The sequence below is a fragment of the Bos grunniens genome, chromosome 2 (genome assembly GCF_055505025.1).
Source record: "Bos grunniens cultivar Pamir isolate PY7600 chromosome 2, Bosgru_T2T1.0, whole genome shotgun sequence".
NCBI classification, from domain to species: Eukaryota; Metazoa; Chordata; class Mammalia; order Artiodactyla; family Bovidae; genus Bos; species Bos grunniens.
Window position 1 is genome coordinate 33,034,868 of NC_141166.1, and position 23,635 is coordinate 33,058,502.

General features: G+C 43.1%; 1 long non-coding RNA gene across 1 annotated transcript in view; it reads left to right on the plus strand.

The window, feature by feature from the left end:
* The window catches only part of LOC147377890 (uncharacterized), a 110,427-nt gene that overhangs the window by 3,448 nt on the left and 83,344 nt on the right, over positions 1-23,635 (plus strand). Inside the window, exon 2 of the long non-coding RNA XR_015142367.1 lies at positions 18,670-18,920. This is a non-coding gene — a long non-coding RNA (uncharacterized LOC147377890). The remainder of the gene's footprint in view (positions 1-18,669; positions 18,921-23,635) is intronic.

A 23,635-nucleotide genomic window follows, 5' to 3' on the forward strand; every position in this document is an offset into this window, starting at 1 on the left:
CACAGGGGTGGGCCAACTCCCTGTCTGGAAGGTAGTGCTCATTACAAAAATCTCTAAAATGTTTCCTTTCACTTAGATTAAGCTGGGACAGATAATTTTACTTGAAATTGACTCTGGCCATGAAAGTTCCATCAAACTGCAGGGTAAAATTAAATCTCCATATCACAACATTGTCCAGGATAAGGATCTGGTCACACCTAATATTTGACTTATTTTGTACCTGTCAGCTTTTGCTGCTTCGGTTAACCTCTCTAGGAGAGATGTTGGTTTCTCAGAATAGATTGTGTCTTTTTATCAGTAGAGAAATGTGTAGATACAGTAAATGACGGAACTGGGCGTTGGCAGTATCATTGCTTATCATTGATTTCTCTTGTTTCTCCTTCCAAAAAAGAAAAAGAATTGCAACACCAAAAAAAAAAAAAATTGCAATATATGTTTTCCAAAAGAGACATAGTAAATTATAAGTAAATATGGTGTGAAGAAGATCTCAACACCCACCACACCATGACACATACACGTCACATTCACTAGTTAATTTCTGAGATGAAGCCAAAAATATCACTTCCTCCAACAGGAATTTTTTGTTTCTGTGCTCTGTACTTCTATTGTTCCCCAAATTTCTCCTTTTGTAACATTCATGGCACCGTATTTTAATTACTTCTTTTATTGCCCATATTTCCCAGTAAACTAAAATTTCTAAGGGCAGTCACTAAGTGTGTTTTTTCAGTATGGTATTCTTACCACTCAGGAAAATTGATGTGTGCCTTCAGTAATTATGTATTTGAAAACATGTTTATCAAAGGAATAAATAAATATGCTACATTTGCCAATATATCTCAGATTGTTAATGTTAAATTGTTAGCCCATTTGTAGTACTAAGTATAAATGGTGTTTGATCTATATTTTTTCATACATACACCCACACACAAACTTAGGCTTATGTTACTGTAACTCAGCAAATTTAATATAACATCAATTGTACAACACATTGTTATCTTCTGTAACACTATGAAAGGACAAAAGTCCTGCCAATTATGTGTTTGGAGGCTGATCTTGGTGGATGTCTGTGGCCAGGCCCCAACCCCTTGTGGCTTGCCGGCAGCACTCTTTATATAGTTAGTTATAATCCAGTTGAATTTTAGCCTCTAGTGTTAGAGAGCTAGATTAATAAAGCCTACTCCTTTAAAAAAAAAAAAAAGAGCCAAACCAAACACTGTATCTTTCTAAATGGAAGAGATTGGAACCAAATGTGGGTTCTAATAAGCAGTAGTTTAAAAATGGAAGCCCACATAAACTTGGTTGTATATTTACTACCAATGAAAGAATATGTGAAATGATTTTTTTACTGCCAAAACTTGTAGAAAAGTTATAAACCATTTTTTTAAACTCTCAGTGAATATATGCAAGAATAATGCAGTTGTCCTTTCAAATATATCCATTTTCCTATTTCATGATGGAAACACCAGCCTGTGGTCTTTCTAAGACTCCGAATAGTTTTATTAATTAACTGTATATTGTGAGATGCTCTCTTCTGCTTCCCGGTCCTCCCCCTCAAAATGTGAAGTGGCACTAACTAATTTCTTCCAATTATTTTCACAGAACTCTGATAGCAGGGGTTCTCTGGTGGCTCGGCTGGTAAAGAATCCACCTGCAGTGCAGGAGACCCCCGTTCAATTCCTGGGTCAGGAAGATCCCCTGCAGAAGGGATAGGCTACTATCTGACTCTTTGAGACCCTATGGATGCAGCACTCCAATTATTTTCACAGAACTCTGATAGCAGGGGTTCTCTGGTGGCTCGGCTGGTAAAGAATCCACCTGCAGTGCAGGAGACCCCTGTTCAATTCCTGGGTCAGGAAGATCCCCTGCAGAAGGGATAGGCTACTATCTGACTCTTTGAGACCCTATGGATGCAGCACGCCAGACCTCCCTGTCCATCACCAACTCCCGGAGTTTACTCAAACTCATGCCCATTGAGTCAGTGATGCCATCCAACCATCTCATCCTCTGTCATCCCCTTCTCCTCCTGCCCTCAGTCCTTCCCAGCATCAGGGTCTTTTCCAATGAGTCAGCTCTTCACATCAGGTGGCCAAAGCATTGGAGTTTCAGCTTCAACATCACTCCTTCCAATGAACACCCAGGACTGATCTCCTTTAGATTGGACTGGTTGGATCTCCTTGCAGTCCAAAAGACTCTCAAGAGTCTTCTCTAACACCACAGCTCAAAAGCATCAATTCTTTGGCACTCAGTTTTCTTTATAGTCCAACTCTTACATCCATACATGACTACTGGAAAAATCATAGCCTTGACTAGACAGATCTTTGTTGGCAAAGTAATGGTTTTGCTTTTTAAAATGCTGCCTAGGTTGGTCATAACTTTTCTTCCAAGGAGTAAGCATCTTTTAATTTCATGGCTGCAGTCACCATCTGCAGTAATTTTGGAGCCCCAAAAAATGAAGTCAGCCACTGTTTCCACTGTTTCTCCATCTATTTGCCATGAAGTGATGGGACCGGATGCCATGATCCGCATTTTCTGAATATTGAGCTTTAAGCCAACTTTTTCACTCTCCTCTTTCACTTTCATCAAGAGGCTCTTTAGTTCTTCACTTTCTGCCATAAGGGTGGTGTCATCTGCATATCTGAGGTTATTGAGATTTCTCCCAGCAATATTGGTTCCAGCTTGTGCTTTCTCCAGCCCAGCATTTCTCATGATGTACTCTGCATAGAAGTTAAATAAGCAGGGTGACAATATACAACCTTGACGTATTCCTTTTCCTATTTGGAACCAGTCTGTTATTCCATGTCCAGTTCTAACTGTTGCTTGCTGACCTGCATACAGGTTTCTCAAGAGGCAGGTCAGGTGGTCTGGTATTCCCATCTCTTTCAGAATTTTCTACAGTTTATTGTGATCCACACAGTCAAAGGCTTTGGCATAGTCAATAAAGCAGAAATAAATGTTTTTATGGAACTCTCTTGCTTTTTCCATGATCCAGCAGATGTTGGCAATTTGATCTCTGGTTCCTCTGTCTTTTCTAAAACCAGCTTGAACATTTGGAAGTTCATGGTTCATGTATTGTTGAAGCCTGGCTTGGAGAATTTTGAGCATTACTTTACTAGCGTGTGAGATGAGTGCAATTGTGTGGTAGTTTGAGCATTCTTTGCCATTTCCTTTCTTTGGGATTGGAATGAAAACTGACCTTTTCCAGTCCCGTGGCCACTGATGAGTTTTCCAAATTTGCTGGCATATTGAGTGCAACACTTTCACAGCATCATCTTTTAGGATTTGAAATAGCTCAACTGGAATTCCATCACCTCCACTAGCTTTGTTCGTGGTGATGCTTCCTAAGGCTCACTTGACTTCACATTCCAGGATGTCTGGCTCTAGGTGAGTGATCACACCATCATGATTATCTGGGTCATGAAGATCTTTTTTGTACAGTTCTTCTGTGTATTCATGCCACCTCTTCTTAATATCTTCTGCTTCTGTTAGGTATGGTCCTAACAGAAGCAGAAGATATTAGCCCATCAAGCACACACTGATAGGGGAAAATCTGATTTTGGAGGAGAAAAAATTGTTTAAAATACATATATTTTGTTTTAATTAGGTCATATGACTAGAGTTCAACATAAGTTAGTTGATGAGTAGTGAGAATGTATGGAGTGGCCATTGACAAGCTTAAGGAATTGACAGGAGACAGAGAATTGAAAGAGGAAAGGAAGAGGAAGAAAAAGAGAGAGGAAAGAGGAAAAAGAAAGAGAAGGAGAAAAAAAAAGAATCTAAAGATCATTAAGCCTGATCTTTTATTTTTCCTACACAGAGTTATCTCCAACTGTAGCTATCATGTAACATAAGAAAAATCCATGTGTTGTCTAGAATTTGAGTATTTTCCAAGAACATATCCATGAAATCCATGTTTTGGTACTGTAGCTGAATTCTTCCTGCTTTTATCACTTATTGTAAAGCCTTTTATTGATCTATCATATCATTTGCTACAGTAACTCATTTTTAATAAAATCTTTCCTTTATTTGAACCCTAAGTTTTCCTCCTAGTTTGTGGGTAACTTCAAATCTCTATTTGGATGCCTATTAGATATCTCAAACTCACCACAGTCCTGATTTCTCCTCTCCTCTTCATCAACCTTCCTGCCATCTTACCCATCTCAGGGAATGGTCATACCATACTTAGATGAGAAACCCAAGAATCATTGTCGACTCATGCTCACCTCATGTGCAATCCAAGAACAGACCTTGATAGCTCTGTCTTCAAAATATATCCAGAGCCTGACCATTTCTCACCACCTCCACTGATGCCTTTATGTCCAAGCTGCCATCATCTCTCACCTGGGTCACTTCTGTGGCCCCCGAAGGTTCCCCAGCTTTCACTCTTGCTCTCTCCCTACAACCTGTTCCCAAAACTCATGTCAGGACCTCTGATGGCTCCCATCTCCCTGATTTTGACCTACAAGCCACTCCCTGCCCGACCCCACCATCAATCTGACTCCTATTACCTCTTAAATGTCTTCTACTACTTCCACTCACTCACATTGTTCTTAATTCACTGGCTTCCTTGCTGCTTCTTAGAGAAGCCAAGTGAACTCTGACCACGAGGTCATTGTTTTTGGTCTTTGCTTAGAATAGCTTGTACTCAAATATCCACAGAGCTCTTTGCTATACCTTTCCAGGTCTCAATAAGGTCTTCTCTTCTAATGACTCTCTTTAATTTTTGTAATAATATGTAGTGTCCTCTATCATTCGTGCTATAGTATATAACTGACTTATTTTGTTTATGACCATTTCCCCCAACTAGAATATAAATTCACAAAAGGAAAGATCTTGTCTGTTTCGTTCACATAGAACAATACTGGGCTCATAGTAGGCGTTCAATAAAAGTTTGTGCTATTCTTGTGGTCTCCTCGTTGCTTAGTGTAGAACTGGACACAGAGAGCTTAGAGTGACAGGATAAGGACGAGGGCAGTGTCACAGGGGTAGATGTGCAATGTTTTACAGAAAGGTTGACATTTGAGCCATGTAGAAATTTGTTAGGAGGAAAAACAGTGAATGCACTCCTGTCAGAGAAAGCTATGTCTCCAGAGGCAGAAAAGTATAAAAAGTACTCAAATTTAGAATACACTGCTTATTCACTCATTCATGCACCTACTGTGTTTCCATCACTATGCTAGGCTCTAGGGAAAAGGGATAAAGAAGAACAACAAAGTCTTTATCTTTAGTAGACATTTTAAATTTATTTATTTATTTTTGGCCATGCTGAGTCTTCACGGTTTGGGTTTTTTTCTAGTTGCAATGCACGGGCTTCTCCTGTTACAGAGAATGGGCTCTAGGGCGTGCGGGTTTCAGCAGCTGCCCTTGGCTGAAGAGAGCCTGGAACTCCAAGGTTGTGCTATCTTCCTAAGAGTAGGCACTGAAATACAAAGGCTCAACCCCGTTTGCTTCAATAAAGGCCACTCTGCACCATCCTCCTGGCTCTTGCTCAACTGAGGCTTCTGTTGTGGTTTCATTGCAGCCTAGTTTCTCTCTGTCCAATCTTCCTTCCTTCACATCCTTCACCGGAGCTGATCCTGAGAGTACTACCCAAATACTTCTGTACATCATCCTCCATCTCAGGGTTTACTTTCTGGGGAAACTCACCTGCCACACCATAGTTTGTGTTTTCAGTCCAAACGAAATCCATGTAAAGCTTTTATGCAGAAAGATAATGAGGTCTGATGGATGGTTTAGGAAGAGCCTTCTGGCTCCTGATTTGGAGAGTGGATCTTAAATAGGCAAGAGCAGAGGCCCTTCTACAGCTCTCAAAAATAGTGGTGTTTTAGGAAAATAGGAAAAGTATCTATTCTTATTTGAGTAATTTTGCAGGAGATTGAGGGTTAAGATGGATACGTTGACTGGAAGGACGTGCAGACCCAGCCCTCATGCTAGAGGACACACTGCTCAAAGGGCAGGATCTACAGTTTTTACTGAACAGTTGGGACAGGACTGCAGATGTCTGGATGCTGCTGTTATTGTCGTCACTTAGTCGCTCAGTCGTGTCCAAGTCTTTTGTGACCCCGTGGACTATAGCCTGCCAGGCTCCTCTGTCCATGGAATTTTCCAGGCAAGAATACTGGAGTGGGTTTCCATTTCCTACTCCAGGGGATCTTCTCTACCCAGGGATCAAACCCAGGTCTCCTGCATTGCAGGGGGGTTCTTTACCGCTGAGCCACCAGGGAAGACCGTCTGGATGCTGGAAAATGTGCAAATGTTGGACCACTATGTTTTAGCATTATTACCCCATTGGGACTAAAGGAGAAAGCGTAATAGTGGTTGAGAAGAGTGGATATTCACACTACTAATAGTACATGAAAGCAGGCAGTTCCTGGGGAAGGAAATTGAATTCTCAACAGAAGATCTTGGATAGAACAAACCAGACTTCCTTTGTCTGAGCCTCAAGGCAAGTTAGCAATGGAGAGGGTGACAGCCAGCCTGAAACAGGCCTTGTCCCCCTTCCTCTGATCTCCTGCTAGGGGCTTTTCATTAGCCAAAGTGAACCAGCAGCCAGACAGCACTGGAGCCCTGTGGTTGAGGTCTGTAGAGTTCAGCATCTCGGAAGAGAAAAGGGTGGAGAGGTGAATGGTAGATATCTGGCATGCAGATGAAAGTTCCTATGTTGAAATTCATACTTCTCTAACTTTGATATGCAAATGGACTGCCCGAGGAGCTTGTTAAGATGCAGATTGTGTTTTAAGAGGGCAGAGGTTGGACCTGAGATACAGAATTGCTGGCACATTCCCAGGTGATGCTGTGACTTCTGGTGCATGGATTGCTTATAGACCAGCAAGGTTATAATTCCCTTCCCTAAACTAAGTCTTGTCAGAAATCACAGCTTTGGTCTCACCTGTGCAAAGGAAACAGCCTTGAACACTTGACAACAGGGGGCTAGGATGAAACAAGTTCCTTTCTTCCTGTCCCTCCCCAACCCAGCCCTGAGGGCTCAATGAACCAGCATTCACCACGGGGCAGGGCACCTGGAAGGATGAAAGATAACTGGCATGTGGGCTAAGGGGCCTATGGGCAGAGAGGAGATTGATGACCTGAGCCTGAGGAGGCAGAGAGCAACTGATTTAGGAAAGCACATAAAATACCAGCACCTTTGAGGGTTCCCTGGAAAGGGAGGCTTGAAGTCATTATAAATTATAGAAAAGTGACCTAATTTATATTTTCAGGTTGAGGAAACCCAGACTTATGGGGAGTGAATAAAGTTTGATAGTTCAGGCTTGAAATCTATTGCAGAACCCTCTTGAACTTTGCTTTGTATTTGCTTCATTAACAGCTGCCTTTTCCATTGTTTTGCATTTACTCCCTGATTGTTGAGAACTGCTCGTCCTAAATGGGACAGGGCCTCTCCTGTCGAGGTCTGTGATCCTCTGCAATAACGAAGCACACAAACATGTCTTTGAGCACATGTAGGCTGCCTCAGCTTTTAGCCACATTGCAGTCCTGGAAATGTCATTGAAAGGAGAACAGCAAGAAATGAATCATTTTTTTTCTTCTCCCATCACGGTGTGGCCACCACTTACCTTCTTTTTCCACCCAATGTTCCTGAATCAGTAAGGCACAATGTTGACAAGTTCACTTTGAAATCAATGAATCAGCAGGAAGACTGTTGAGTGAGTGCATCAATGAAGTGAAAAGTGAAATATAGGGGTTTGTCAGCTCCATCAGGCCAGAAAATGGATGAAATGTTAGAAAGGACAGGAGTGACGACTGCCTGCACATTTTTCTTTCTCTCGTCATTAAGATTTGAGTGTAGAGGAAATATATATACCTATGGCTGATCCATGGTAGAAACCAACACAATATTGTAATTATCCTTCAATTAAAAATAAATAAAAATTTAAAAATCCTTTAGGTAAATAACCACACACAAAAAGAGTTGAGAGTAATTTGATTAAATTCCTTCTCCAAGAGTTACATAAAAAAGTGAATCTTTCCAACTCTTCTTTGGAAGCAATGATTTTAATCAAAACATCCTGAATAAATATCTATAGGCCATAAGCCCCTGGATGATATTGAGGGCAAGGACATGAGAGAAGGTGGTTTATGGTTATGGTTATGGTTAACTGGTTTATGGACCAAATATTCTACACTGAAGATATAAGCACTAATGCAAATACTACTGTGCAAGAGTGTTCAGTCATGTTCGACTCTTGTGACCCCATAGGCTATAGCTCACCATGCTCCTCTGTTCATGGGATTTCCCAGGCAAGAACACTGGAGTAGGTTGCCATTTCCTACTCCAAGGGATCTTCCTGACCCAGGGATCAAACCCACATCTCTTGCATCTCCTGTATTGGCAGGTGGATTCTCTACCCCCCGGGAAGCCCTGCAAATACTACTACAAGACTCAAATGAGTCTACAGTACTTGTTATGTGCCAGTCAAGCAGTACTCCAAGGACTTTACATGAAGAAGCCTGAGGCCAAGGCCACAGACATCTTTTGCTATGAACTGAATGTTTGTATCCTCCCAAATTCATATGCTGAAATCTAACATCATGTCTAACATGATGGTATTAGGAGGTGGGGCCTTTGGGAGAGTATTAGGTCATGAGGGCGGAGCCCTCATGAGTAGGATTAGTGCCCTTCTAAGAGACATTACAGAGTTTGCTTCCTCTCTCTACTCTCTGCAAGAAGACAGCCATCTACAAATGAGGAAGCAAGTCCTCACCAGAACCCACCCGTACTGGCACCCTGGTAGTAGACTCCAGAACCACAAGAAATAAATATTTGTATTGAAACCACCCAGTCTATGATATTTTGTTGTAGCAGTCCAAATTGACTAAGACATGTCCTGATACAGGAGCTTTGAAGTAGGAGTTGGAATAATTTAATAGCTTTGTCCCCATCTTCCCCTCAGCGTGAAAATGCAATAGGCAGGGAATGAAGAGGTGGGGATGATTTATTTTTACTTGTTTTCCTTCTTCTTCTAGCAACCTATGATTTTTCCAAATACAGGTTAAGAAAATAAATTTATATGAAGCCCACACTCAGTTAAGGTGGATTAAAAAGCAAAGAAAGGAGACATTTTTATTTCTTTTGCAAAGTTTGGTGACAAATTCTTTTGACCCTTACACTGTACCTCTGAATTCTCTCTGTTCTACACTTGCCTTCATTCCCTCTACCTTCACACCCCCCACACTTCCAACCAGTTTTTAAGCACAGCTAAAGTCAGGGGATAAACATACGGATAAACCTAAACCTGGGGCCCTCCTAGAAATGTTCATTAAGAATTACCTTCCCCTTTGTGTGTGTGTGTGTGTTTGTGTGTGTGTGTGTGTGTACTCCATCATGTCTGACTCTTTGTGACCCCATGGACTATCACCTGCCAGTCTCCTCTGTTCAGGGAATTTTCCAGGCAAGGATACTGAAGTGGGTTGCCATTTCCTACTCCAGGAACTCTTCCTGACCCAGGGATTGAATCTACATCTCCCTCATTGGCAGGTGGATTCTTTACCACTGTGCCACCTGGGAAGCCCCAACTGCTAAGTAAACCAGTGTAATCAGACGATGTTTACTGGGACCAGACAATAGATCTACTTCGGAATGCATGACCAATTCTCTCTTATTCCCGACTGACAGGCCAATCTATCCATGCCCTTCTTTCTGAATCATGGTCTCAGCCCATCAGAAGTAGGCACCCCATAGGAATTGTAGCTTTGTCTTTGATCCTGGGACACCCAGTCATGTCCTGTCACAGGGATAACTGAGGAGAGGGATGGGAGAGGGTACTAGAGAGAGGATAGGAGTGGGTTAGTTAATCAATAATCTATCATAAATTTTGACCAAGCATCTCCAGGTGTGCTTGGTTCCTTTAAGCTGAGGAGATATGGGAAAGGTGAGTATGCACTGGATTTCCAGTTAGCTTATTTTAGAAAATACTGGGACTTCCTCGGTGGTCCAGTGGTCCATGGGGAGCTAAGATCCCACATGCCACAACTAAGTCAGTATATCTCCACTACTGAGCCTGCGTGCCCTAGAGTCCTCATGCAACAACTAGAGAAACCCAAGAGCTGTAACTGAAGACTGAGTGCAACAGTGAAGACCCAGTGCAGCCAAAATAAATAACTTTTTTAAAAAAGAAAGAAAGAAAATAAATACTGAGCAATAGGGAAAGCCCATTTCGGTGACCTGTGGGAGATCTTTCTGCCTGGAAGCCTAGTCCAACAGGTAGGAAACAGTGTTTAGGGGCTGGTAAGTAGGATGCAGGAGGCCCTGGGTTCGATCCCTGGGGTGGGAAGATCCCCTGGAGAAGGAAATGGCAACCCACTTCAGTATTCTTGCCTGGAGAATCCCATGGACAGAGGAGCCTGGTGGGCTACAGTCTATGGGGTCACAAAGAGTTGGACATGACTAAGCGACTAACACACAAGTAGGATTTGGGGATTCTGTCTCCATCTGATATACACATTTAGTAACGTTTCTGAGTCAGAAAGTTAGGAAAGATTTCGTGCATTTCATTTTTATCTGTATTGGAGTAGGTTTGTGAGTTGCCATGAAGAAACAGACAAACAAACACCCTTTCCTCCACCCCCACATGCTGCTACGTGCAGGATGAGGGCTGTGGGCCCCTGACCTACTTCGTATTTCACTGCTGCCCTTTCTTCTTGGCCTCTCAGGAGTTGAGCAGAGGCCCCAGGGGTGTGACACTGTGGAGAGGAAGACTGGGAGATCACAGTGTGAGGCTTGTGTTTTGCTTGGTGCTCATCTGCTTGTCCATCAAGGCTCCTGCCTCATCCCATCTCCCAAGACTCTGAGCTGTGAGGTATAACCCGATCTCACAAGTGATAAGCATGCCCCCTTTTCAGTTAGGTGAGCCTCCCAGCTCAGCATTGTATGGTAAACCTACAGATGGGAGGGTTATCAAGTTTACCAGCTGTCATTCTTATTCTCTACCTTTTGCCTTGCCCTTGGGGCACTTTCACAAAGGATGACTACTGCCGTCATGTATTAATGAAGACTTATTTGGTGAAAGAGAAAGAAATGGACTTTATCTAGTTTGAGTAAAAAGAAAATTTTACTGGGAAGTTCTAAGTTTAAAAATAAAGCACCAGGAGGGTGAGAAGTAAGGAAGATCTCAACTTCAGGAGTTCCTGGACCTGCAATTTAGGACACTTTGTGGCTCCCTCACTGTCTATTTCTCCTAACTCAAAACTCCATATTCCCTGGAGAAGCAATCTGATTAGCTTAGCTTCATTTAGGCATTCACCTCTGAAAAAATTAGCTCTGGTTCATGTTTCCAAGTAAAGACTTGGCTACTGGGGTCTACCTCTAGGAATCAAGGTCAGTCCCCAGGAAAGTGATACTATGCAGGGCCCTGTGGGGTTCCTGGGCAGAAAGCCTTGCTATGTCCTCCATTCACTTGATTATAGGAAACAGCCTTCATTTATCCTCCATGACTTTCCCTGAGTTCCAATGGGCAGATTGAAGCAGTTGTTCATTAGGGAAAGGAGGGGATATGAGACCAGGGAGAAGTAAACAAACAGCCAAGAGCAGACTTGGGACAAGATTCTGTTTACCCAGCAATGAATATACACAACAGTATCTTTGAGCTATTTTACAGATACTGAAAGCCCCTCCAGGTGAGACAGTTATGGTATGCTGCCCACAAGCATGTAGACTCCAGATCAGTTGGATCTGAAGGTTGATAATGTTGACTCCCACTTGTCTCAATACTAACCCTTCAGAAGAATGTCCATGAGCTGATCATGCCCTCTTTGAGCAATTACTATAAAACTTCTCACTATCTTCCCCAAGCAGGGACACATATTTTTGAGGGCATTAGCCAGCTGCTACCTCCTTTCCCTGGCAAAGCAATAAAGATATCCTTATCTGCTTCACCCAAAACTCTGTCCCCAGGGTTTGGTTCAGCAGTCACCAGTGTACTGAGAAGCTGAGCCTTTGGCATCAAAAGGACCAGGGATGTGAACCAGGGATTCACCCCAGTGTCATACTAGATGCGATCACACTGGCCTCACATGGTTCTCTGCCTCTCCTGATCCAGGAGCTGAGCACTCATCTCAGGTCCCTGCAGCACAGCTGGAGGCTCCTTCACTGCCATCCCCCAAGGCTAGATTTCGTTTAAACAAAAATATCAAGAAAAAGAGGAACATATGCCTGGAAATCTACTTTATCTTCAGGTTAGGATATCTTGCAGGGGATGCCTCCTTGACTTGCTCATGGTTGAGACCATGTGGTTGAGCTTCAGAGGGATCCAGAAAAGACTAGCAATTCTCTCCTTTTTTGGCTAAGGACTGCCTTCAGGATGCCATTTCCCTGGCTCTTACTGGGTGAAAGGTATGAGACTAGCCTCTCTTCTCAAGAGTGACCCTCCTTCCCTTCCTACTGGAGTGTGGTCTGGCCTAATGGCCTCATAATATAGTCTATCATAGCATTACGTGATAGGCCCCTCTTTTATCCACAGGACAGGCACATTTAGCCACAGAAGACTTACTCTGTTACCCAAATGCTGGCCATCTGTGATTTCAGTCCTGGCCTGTCCCATTGTGGCTTGCTGCCATGACTGGTGTGTAATGATCTGATTCAGAGTCTACATGTACTGATTACATGTGGGTGGTCTGCCAGGATCTATGGGCAGGGATTTGTACTTGAACTATCTAATTCATTATTTAACACAAATCCCATGTAATTCTTTTGGAAAACGAGTGCTGTGTTCAAATACATTTGGTTAGCACTGCCTGGTATCTTCATTTTGCAGGCACAGAATGCTAAGGATCTCACTATAGATTCTAGAAGATTCAGAAAAAAAGAATTGTTTAACATTGTGTAACCCAGTATTTCCCAGATCGAAAGGGTAGTAGATTTTTTTTTTTAACCTAGTCCCATTCTACAAGACCAGCTTTTAGTAGAACACTCTTAAGGAAATGTGATTTAGTTTAATGCTCCCAGCATCCCTGGGATGAACCTGAAAATGGTGTTGCTATGCTCATTTTACAGATGAGAAGGCAGAGGCTCATCTCAGAGAGACTGCGTAGCATGACCCAAGTCTATCCAGGCAGCAAGTGCCTCTGCAGAGCTTTGAACACGGTTCCTCTGAGTCCAAGTCCAGGCCTCTTCCTGCCATGCCTTGATCACCAGCTCTGAGACTTACCAAATACTCCTGGGACACTCTCAGCCAGATCCAATACCAGAGACCCGGGAGAGCCAATAGTGTGGTTACTGTATAAAGTCTTGCAGGCTCATGACCCAGGAAGAGCCAATATTTCAGTTCAAGTCCAAAGACAGGAAAAAACCAGTGTCCCAGTTTGAAGGCCTTCTCTTATTTGGGTGAGATCCAGGCTTTTTGTTCAACCAGTTGGATGAGGCCCACCCACATAGGGAGGGTGACTTGTTTTACTTAGTCTACCACTTTATTTCTTTTAAATATTTATTTAGTTATTTAGCTGCATCGGTGTTAGTTGCTGCACACGGGATCTTTATTGCATCATGCGGGATCTTTTGCTCTCTAGTTGTGGCCCACAGGTTCCAGAGAGTGAAGGCTCAGTAGTTACGGTGTCCAGGCTTAATTGCTCCACAGCAGGTAGGATCCCAGTCCCTCAACCAGACATCAAATCTGTGTTCCCTGCGTTGCAAGGCAGATTCTTAACTACTGGACCACCAGGGAGTCCCTAGTCTACCAATTTAAATATTCAGTTCAGTTCAGTTCAGTTCAGTCACTCAGTCATGTACAACTCTTTGCGACCCCATGAATCACAGCACACCAGGCCTCCCTGTCCATCACCAACTTCCAGAGTTCACTCAAACTCATGTCCATCGAGTCGGTAATGCCATGCAGCATCTCATCCTCTGTCGTCCCCTTCTCCTCCTGCCCCCAATCTGTCCCAGCATCAGAGTCTTTTCCAATGAGTCAACTCTTTGCATGAGGTGGCCAAAGTATTGGAGTTTCAGCTTTAGCATCAGTCCTTCCAATGAACACCCACGACTGATCTCCTTTAGAATGGACTGGTTGGATCTCCTTACAGTCCAAGGGACTCTCAAGAGTCTTCTCCAACACCACAGTTCAAAAGCATCAATTCTTTGGCGCTCAGCTTTCTTCACAGTCTAACTCTCACATCCATACATGACCACTGGAAAAACCATAGCCTTGACTAGACAGACCTTTGTTGGCAAAGTAATATCTCTGCTTTTCAATATGCTACCCAGGTTGGTCATAACTTTTCTTCCAAGGAGTAAGCGTCTTTTAATTTCATGGCAGCAATCACCATTTGTAGTGATCTTGGAGCCCAAGAAAATAAAGTCTGACACTATTTGCACCGATTCCCCATCTATTTCCCATGAAGTGATGGGACTAGATGCCATGATCTTCATTTTCTGGATGTTGAGCTTTAAGCCAACTTTTTCACTCTCCTCTCTCACTTTCATCAAGAGGCTTTTTAGTTCCTCTTCACTTTCTGCATATCTAAGGGTGGTGTCATCTGCATATCTGAGGTTATTGATATTTCTCCTGGCAATCTTGATTCCAGCTTGTGCTTCTTCCAGTCCAGCGTTTCTCATGATGTACTGTGCATATAAGTTAAGTTAGCAAGGTGACAATATACATCCTTGACGTACTCCTTTTCCTATTTGGAACCAGTCTCTTGTTCCATGTCCAGTTCTAGCTGTTGCTTCCTGACCTGAATATAGGTTTCTCAAGAGGCAGGTTAGGTGGTCTGGTATTTCCATCTTTTTTAGAATTTTCCACAGTTTATTGTGATCCACACACAGTCAAAGGCTTTGACATAGTCAATAAAGCAGAAATAGATGTTTTTCTGGAACTCTCTTGCTGTTTCCATAATCCAGTGGATGTTGGCAATTTGATCTGTGGTTCCTCTGCCTTTTCTAAAACCAGCTTGAACATCTGGAAGTTCACAGTTCACGTATTGCTGAAGCCTGGCTTGGACAATTTTGAGTGTTACTTTACTAGCGTGTGAGATGAGTGCAATTGTGCAGTAATTTGAGCATTCTTTGGCATTGCCTTTCTTTGGGATTGGAATGAAAACTGACCTTTTCCAGTCCTGTGGCCACTGCTGAGTTTTCCAAATTTGCTGGCGTATTGAGTGCAGCACTTTCACAGCATCATCTCTGAGGATTTGAAATAGCTCAACTGGAGTTCCATCACTGCACTAGCTTTGTTCATTGTGATGCTTCCTAAGGCCCACTTGACTTCACATTCCAGGATATCTGGCTCTAGGTGAGTGATCACACCATCATGATTATCTGGGTTGTGAAGATCTTTTTTGTACAGTTCTTCTGTGTATTCTTGCCACCTCTTCTTAACATCTTCTGCTTCTGTTAGGTCCATACCATTTCTGTCTTTTATCGAGCCCATCTTTGCATGAAGTGTTCCCTTGGTATCTCTAATTTTCTTGAAGAGATCTCTAGTCTTTCCCACTCTGTTGTTTTCCTCTATTTCTTTGCATTGATCACTGAGGAAGGCTTTCTTATCTCTTCTTGCTATTCTTTGGAACTCTGCATTCAGATGCTTATATCTTTCCTTTTCTCCTTTGCTTTTCGCTTCTCTTCTATTCACAGCTATTTGTAAGGCCTCCCCAGACAGCCATTTTGCTTTTTTGCATTTCTTTTTCATGGGGATGGTCTTGATCCCTGTCTCCTGTACAGTGTCACGAACCTCATTCCATAGTTCATCAGGCACTCTATCTATCAGATCTAGGCCCTTAAATCTATTTCTCACTTCCACTGTATAATCATAAGGGATTTGATTTAGGTCATACCTGAATGGTCTAGTAGTTTTCCCTACTTTCTTCAATTTAAGTCTGAATCTGACAATAAGGAGTTCATGATCTGAGCCACAGTCAGCTCCCGGTCTTGTTTTTGCTGACTATATAGAGCTTCTCCATCTTTGGCTGCAAAGAATATAATCAGTCTGGTTTCAGTGTTGATATCTGGTGATGTCCATGTGTAGAGTCTTCTTTTGTGTTGTTGGAAGAGGGTGTTTGCTATGACCACTGCATTCTCTTGGCAAAACTCTATTAGTCTTTGCCCTGCTTCATTCCATATTCCAAGGCCAAATTTGCCTGCTACCCCAGGTGTTTCTTGACTTCCTACTTTTGCATTCCAGTCCCCTATAATGAAAAGGACATCTTTTTGGGGCGTTAGTTCTAAAAGGTCTTGTAGGTCTTCATAGAACCGTTCAACTTCAGCTTCTTCAGCGTTACTGGTTGGGGCACAGGCTTGGATTACTGTGATATTGAATGGTTTGCCTTGGAAATGAACAGAGATCATTCTGTCATTTATGAGACTGCATCCAAGTACTGCATTTCAGACTCTTTTGTTGACCATGATGGCTACTCCATTTCTTCTAAGGGATTCCTGCCCACAGTAGTAGATAAAAAGGTCATCTGAGTTAAATTCACCCATTCCAGTCCATCGGAGAAGGCAATGGCACCCCACTCCAGTACTCTTGCCTGGAAAATCCCATGGATGGAGGAGCCTGGTAGGTGACAGTCCATGGGGTTGCACAGAGTTGGACACAACAGAGCGACTTCACTTTCACTTTTCACTTTCATGCATTGGAGAAGGAAATGGCAACCCACTCCAGTGTTCTTGCCTGGAGAATCCCAGGGATGGGGAAGCCTGGTGGGCTGTTGTCTATGGGGTCGCACAGAGTTGGATATGACTTAGCAGCAGCAGCAGCAGCAGCATTCCAGTCCATTTTAGTTCACTGATTCCTAGAATGTCGATGTTCACTCTTGCCATCTCCTGTTTGACCACTTCCAATTTGCCTTGATTCATGGACCTGACATTCCAGGTTCCTATGCAATATTGCTCTTTATAGCATCGGACCTTGCTTCTATCACCAGTCACATCCACAACTGGGTATTGTTTTTGATTTGGCTCCATCCCTTCATTCTTTCTGGAGTTATTTCTTCACTGATCTCCAGTAGCATATTGGGCACCTACCGACCTGGGGAGTTCCTCTTTCAGTATCCTATCATTTTGCCTTTTCATACTGTTCGTGGGGTTCTCAAAGCAAGAATACTGAAGTGGTTTGCCATTCCCTTCTCCAGTGGACCACATTCTGTCAGACCTCTCCACCATGCCCGCCCGTCTTGGGTGGCCCCACATGGCATGGCTTAATTTCATTAAGTTAGACAAGGCTGTGGTCCGTGTGATCAGATTGATTAGTTTTCTGTGATTATGGTTTCAGTGTGTCTGCCCTCTGATGCCCTCTCACAACACCAATCATCTTACTTGGGTTTCTCTTACCTTGTACGTGGGGTATCTCTTCACGGCTGCTCCAGCAAAGTGCAGCCACTGCTCCTTACCTTGGACGAGGGATATCTCCTCATGGCCACCCCTCCTGACCTTGAACATGGAGTAGCTCCTCTTGGCGTCCCTGTGCCCACGCAGCCGCCACTCCTTGCTCCTCTCGGCTGCAGTCCTTGACCTCGGATTTAATCTCATCTAAAAACACCATCCTGCCTCTTGAGAAACCTATATGCAGGTCAGGAAGCAACAGTTAGAACTGGACATGGAACAACAGACTGGTTCCAAATAGGAAAAGGAGTACGTCAAGGATGTATATTGTCACCTTGCTAACTTAACTTATATGCAGAGTACATCATGAGAAACGCTGGGGTGGAAGAAGCACAAGCTAGAATCCAGATTGCTGGGAGAAATATCAATAACCTCAGATATGCAGATGACACCACCCTTATGGCAGAAAGTGAAGAGGAACTAAAAAGCCTCTTGATGAAGGTGAAAGTCGAGAGTGAAAAAGTTGGCTTAAAGCTCAACATCCAGAAATCGAAGATCATGGCATCTGATCCCATGACTTCATGGGAAATAGATGGGGAAACGGTGGAAATAGTGTCAGATTTTATTTTTTTGGGCTCCAAGATCACTGCAAATGGTGATTGCAGCCATGAAATTAAAAGACGCTTACTCCTTGGAAGAAAAGTTATGACCAACCTGGGTAGCATATTGAAAAGCAGAGACATTACTTTGCCAACAAAGGTCTGCCTAGTCAAGGCTATGGTTTTTCCAGTGGTCATGTATGGATGTGAGAGTTGGACTGTAAAGAAAGCTGAGGGCTGAAGAATTGATGCTTTTGAACTGTGGTGTTGGAGAAGACTCTTGAGAGTCCCTTGGACTTCAAGGAGATCCAACCAGTCCATTCTGAAGGAAATCAGCCCTGGGATTTCTTTGGAAGGAATGATGCTAAAGCTGAAACTCCAATATTTTGGCCACTTCATGTGAAGAGTCGACTCTTTGGAAAAGACTCTGATGCTGGGAGGGATTGGGGGCAGGAGGAGAAGGGGATGACAGAGGATGAGATGGTTGGATGGCATCACTGACTCGATAGACGTGAGTCTCAGTGAACTCCGGGAGTTGGTGATGGACAGAGAGGCCTGGTGTGCTGCGATTCATGGGGTCACAAAGAGTCCGACATGACTGAGCGACTGAACTGAACTGCACTGAAAAACACCATCACAGAGCCACCCAGAATGATGTTTGGCCAAATATCTGGGACCCCTTGGCCTAGTTGAATTGACCTATAAAATTAAGCATCACAGGTTACAACAGTCTTCTGTGACTTCTGCCTTGCTTACTCTCTCTCTCTCCGTCTCTCTGTGTCTTCTTGCTTATCTCCTCTGATGAAGTCAGCTGCTGTGTTGTGAGCTGCCCTAAGGAGAGGTCTTCGTGACAAGGAACTCAGGTAGCCTTCAGCCAGCAACCAGCAAGAAGCCGAGACTTGCAGCCCGACAGCCTTCAAGGAAATTTATCCTGCAAATAACCACATGAGTGAGTCTGGGGGTGGATCCCACCCTGTCTGCCAGGCCTGGACATGACCACAGCTCCTGGTTAACACATTGGCTGCTGTCTGTGAGGGATCTTGAAGCAGAGAACCTAGGTAAGCCAGGATCTAGATTCCTGATCTTCAAAAACCATGAGATAATAAATGTTATATTAAGGCTCTTCATTTTGAGGTCATTTTTCTCTCAATAACTAATGCATATCTCATCCATTGTCTGCTGCCGCTGCTGCTAAGTCACTTCAGTCGTGTCCAACTCTGTGCGACCCCATAGACAGCAGCCCACCAGGCTCCCCCGTCCCTGGGATTCTCCAGGCAAGAACACTGGAGTGGGTTGCCATTTCCTTCTCCAATGCATGAAAGTGAAAAGTGAAAGTTAAGTCGCTCAGTCATGTCTGACCCTCAGCAACCCCATGGACTGCAGCCTTCCAGGCTCCTCTGTCCATGGGATTTTCCAGGCAACAGTACTGGAGTGGGTTGCCATTGCCTTCTCCACATCCATTGTCTATTTTCCCATAAATGGAGCTTGAGAGTATGTGAAATTTTTGGTCCTTTCATCCACTGACTTTCTTTAAGAGAGGGTCCAGACTGGCTTTCAAAATGCCTATCTGCAACCTTTTATGAGAAAGGATGCTCACGTAACTGAAAAAATTCTCTCTGCGGCATTGACACAGTATGGGAGGATACTTACAAAAAGAAGGGGGCAAGCTTGTAAGAAACAGAAATGTTTCTTATCTGAATATTCAGTTTTAATACATCTCTCAATGTTTTCTTTTTTCCACCATTGTTCCCAACAACCAATACTCTAGGTTCCTGGTCTCCTACCTCATCCCGTAGATAAATCAGTCTATCGGACACCACCAATCACTTACTCTGTGATTCTTTGTTGGGTGTGAGGTAATAACTGACTTGTTTCACCACTGGACTTGTCAATGAACATGAGGGATGATGGTTATGACATACAGGGGAGTGGGAGGAAAAAAGCCCATCAGTTTTCTTGGACAATGTCTTCCTTGAGGCTGATTACTTATAGGTATATTCGAGGGAGTATGGGCAGAAAGAGATAGGGAAAAGTTGTATGAAAAAAAAAAAAAGAATAAAGTTAAATTCCCCATTGACATGGGAAGATGTGGCTGAGTCATGCACAAAATGACTTAGAAAATGAAATGTGTTGTACCCTAGCGTCAAGGAGAAAACCTTCTCAAGGATCCTCCCTGTGATGCCGAAGACATATTAAATCTTGGGATGAACAAGGTTGTGGACAGGAATGCCTATATACTTGAGCTCCTAAGGGGCTGTCCATTAGTTCTGTAAGCCATTCCTTCCTCCTACCTGCTCATCTCCCATACGAGCCAGCAGCAGGCCCCTGTGTACTCTCTTAGCTTTAGGGTAAAGGAAGTAACTCACTTGACATGGCTCATGGAGCACACATTGGGTTTTCTCTAAGGCAGTAGTTCTCATCTCCAGTTGTATATTAGAATCACAAGGAAAGATTTGGCAAAAAAATGACCATACCTGGGCCTAGCCCCCAATCAATGAATCAGAATCTCTAGGGGTGGAGCCCAAGCATGGGAGCTTTTTTTTTTTTTGAAAAGCTGTCTACATAGTTTTAATACTCAGCCAGTGAGAGCCACTGGTCTGGGTCCCCAGCAGACTATAGTATAGTAATTTGGAACTGAAGACTCTGCTAAGATAAAGTGTCACTAAGTTAAAAACAAGACTCAAAAAGAAAAAGTCTTGAAGTTAACATACTAAGCACAAGGAGATGAGTGGACGCAGGCGCCTGACCCTTCAGATGCAAGGCCAGCCAATGAGCACGGTGAGGGGGTGGGGGTGAGGGAGACTTTGTTTGACCAGGGGATTTGCTGGAAGCATGGAATCTTTCAGAATATGCTTACTGTTTGGGATAATGTCTGAAGGTTGAGACTGATATGAATTATTTAGAACTTCAGGGAGACTCTTTACAATGGAATCAATTTTCCTTATCCTTTCTCTGCATGGTCAGACTGAAATGGTCAAACCTCTAGAGTAAAACTGACTTTACAAACAGCAGCCACGAAAAAGTTCTGACATTCGCTACTGTGTTGCTGATAAAACTAAAATTGATTGAGATGCCCCTGGGGAGGCCTCAAGAAAACCTAAGCCTTGTTGTTATGAAGTGTTATAATAATTTCCTTTATATGTCATATTCATGAAACGTGTGATATACATTTAATGAGAACTCAGATCAGCGGGTGGAGGGTAGGTGTTTTTCAAAATGCTGCAGAATAGAGATCCAGAGGCTATATTGCAAGAAGTTCATGTTTTCTTTTTTCCTGGGAGATTCTGGTCCTTTGACACAAAAGTGTTGGGCTCAAGAGACTTTTTACTTTGGTGTAATGGGAGTGACCATGTGTTCTGGTCTGCTCCGAATGATTCCAGCTTACACGTGCTGTCTTAGCCTGATTGTTCACAGACCACCTTTCCACTTCTAAAGTGCCCTGGTTTACATACTAGTCGCAGGGTTTTCATGTTGTAATACACTGCACCTCTGGTCTAGGAAGAGGAGGCCTACATCCTTGTAGACTTGTTTCCACTAATTAGCTTTTTGCTCCTAGCAGATGATTTTTCTCTTAGAGACTCAGTTTCCTTGTAAGTCAAGGAAAGGGGGATCTAAACCAGGGATTGGCCTCTGGGTCCATGCACTATGTTAGATGCAGATTTTTGTATGACTTTTGTCATATGTCTGCATATGTATCATTATATGTACATTTTTCCGGGGAGAGTTTCCGATAGCAGTCGTCATATTTCCAAAAGGGGTTTCATGATCCCCAAATGGTAAAGCACCACACTGGATAAACTATGCAGTCCTGTTCATCTCCAGCATCTTGTGCTTCTGTGATTATGATGTTTTAAAATAGAACTTAGGAGTCAGTTAAAATATTGCTTGAGAATATTTTAACAGTGAGAACTGTACCATAATTGATTTTCCTTGTACCAAACAAATAAATGGAATTTTATTTTTAGAGGCAGGCAGCCCACACACTGAAATGATAAAAGGACTGTTCTATGAGACAGAAGGGAACCCTGCAGTTGGGATCATAGGGCCTGTTCCTTTGGGAAGTGCACTGGAAGGGACAGAGAAACACCCCATGGGAAGGCAGGAGTCCTTGTGAAGTGAGGATGACTTGCAAGATGTCATGGGAGCTGTTTGGACGTTTCTGTCTAAGACAGAGAAAAGAGGATAGGAGATAAGTAATTAAGGGAGTAATTATATGATGGACTCAAAGAAAGGACAGTGAGCCTGGATTCCACCATCTGTTTTCAGCTTTGTCATGAAACTGCTGTGTGACCCTGGGCAGATCTGGTTCCTCCTCGGCAAAACCAGACTGGAACTGCGTGATCTTCCGATGCCATGCCTTGCCTCCCTGCACTTGCTCATTCCAGGCTCTTTATCCCCTTTCAGTGACCCTGAGAAAGTCTTTCTGTGCCTGTTTTCTAAACATCAATGCACTTGCCAAAGACTTTGCTATTCTTTTTCATTGTATTTATTTATTTTTTTGCCTGTAAATTACACCTCATTGAGAACATTTACCATTTCTTGCCCATTTATTGTGGAGAGATAATCTGCTTTGAGATGATGGCCAGAGTTTCCCCAGTGTTTTCTTTTGAAGAACATCTCATTAAGAAAGATCTCTTAGAGGCTGCTTTTCTGGTTCATAGTGACCACTGAACAAATTATGGAACTGGGTACCAAGAGATCAAAAAATGACTTAGGCTGAAGCTCCAATACTTTGGCCGCCTGATTCAAAGACCCAACTCATTGAAAAAGACCCTGATGCTGGGAAAGATTGAGGGCAGGAGGAGAAGGGGGCAACAGAGGATGAGATGGTTGTATTCTGTCACTGGCTCAATGGACATGAGTTTGAGCAAACTTCGGGATATGGTGAAGGACAGGGAAGCCTAGTGTGCTGCAGTCTATTAGGTTGCAAGGAGTTGGACATGACTTAGTGACTGAACAACAGCACAATTTCTCAGCAAAATCTGACTAGAGCCTTGGAAGCCCCAGAGGCTTGACCCTGATGGTAATGGGAAACATTTGGTACCAATCTATTTCCTTAGACTCTCATGAAGTCACTTATGGTGATAATGAGGAATTAGCTATTTACTTTTTATGTACTGCTCTGCAATCCTCAGTAAGAACTTCAGATATAATATTTATACTCTGGGATAACTCAAATCACAAAAGTAATAACTTTTTGTCAGGCAGCATTATACAGTAGACTAAATCAATGGTCTCTGGAGTTTGAGGATTTTGAGGGGGAATAGGGAGTGGGCTTCTCTGATAGCTCAGTTAGTAAAGAATTTGCCTGCAATACAGGAGACCCCAGTTTGATTCCTGGGTCAGGAAGATCCACTGGAGAAGGGAAAGGCTATCCACTTCAGTATTCTGGAGTGGAGAATTCCATGGACTCTATAGTTCATGGGGTCACAAAGAGTCAGACATGACTGAGCAACTTTCACTTTCAAGGAGGGAGTAATATGAGCCATTGGGTTATAGGAAAAAATGTTAAACTTCCATTAGGAATGCTTGATATTTTACTCCGGGGTGTGCTATCAAAAAATTTTAGGGTACCCCTGGGTTAAGCCATTGTCTATTCTATGCCAGATAATTTTTGTTTAGGTAACTATATATATATATATATATATATATATATATATATATATAATGTGCTATGTTGTAGTGAGTGCTAAGACTTCAACTCCATAGAACCTTGGATTCTGGACAATACACAGTGGAGCTTTCCTAACATGACAGAGAAAGGCATGGTTGT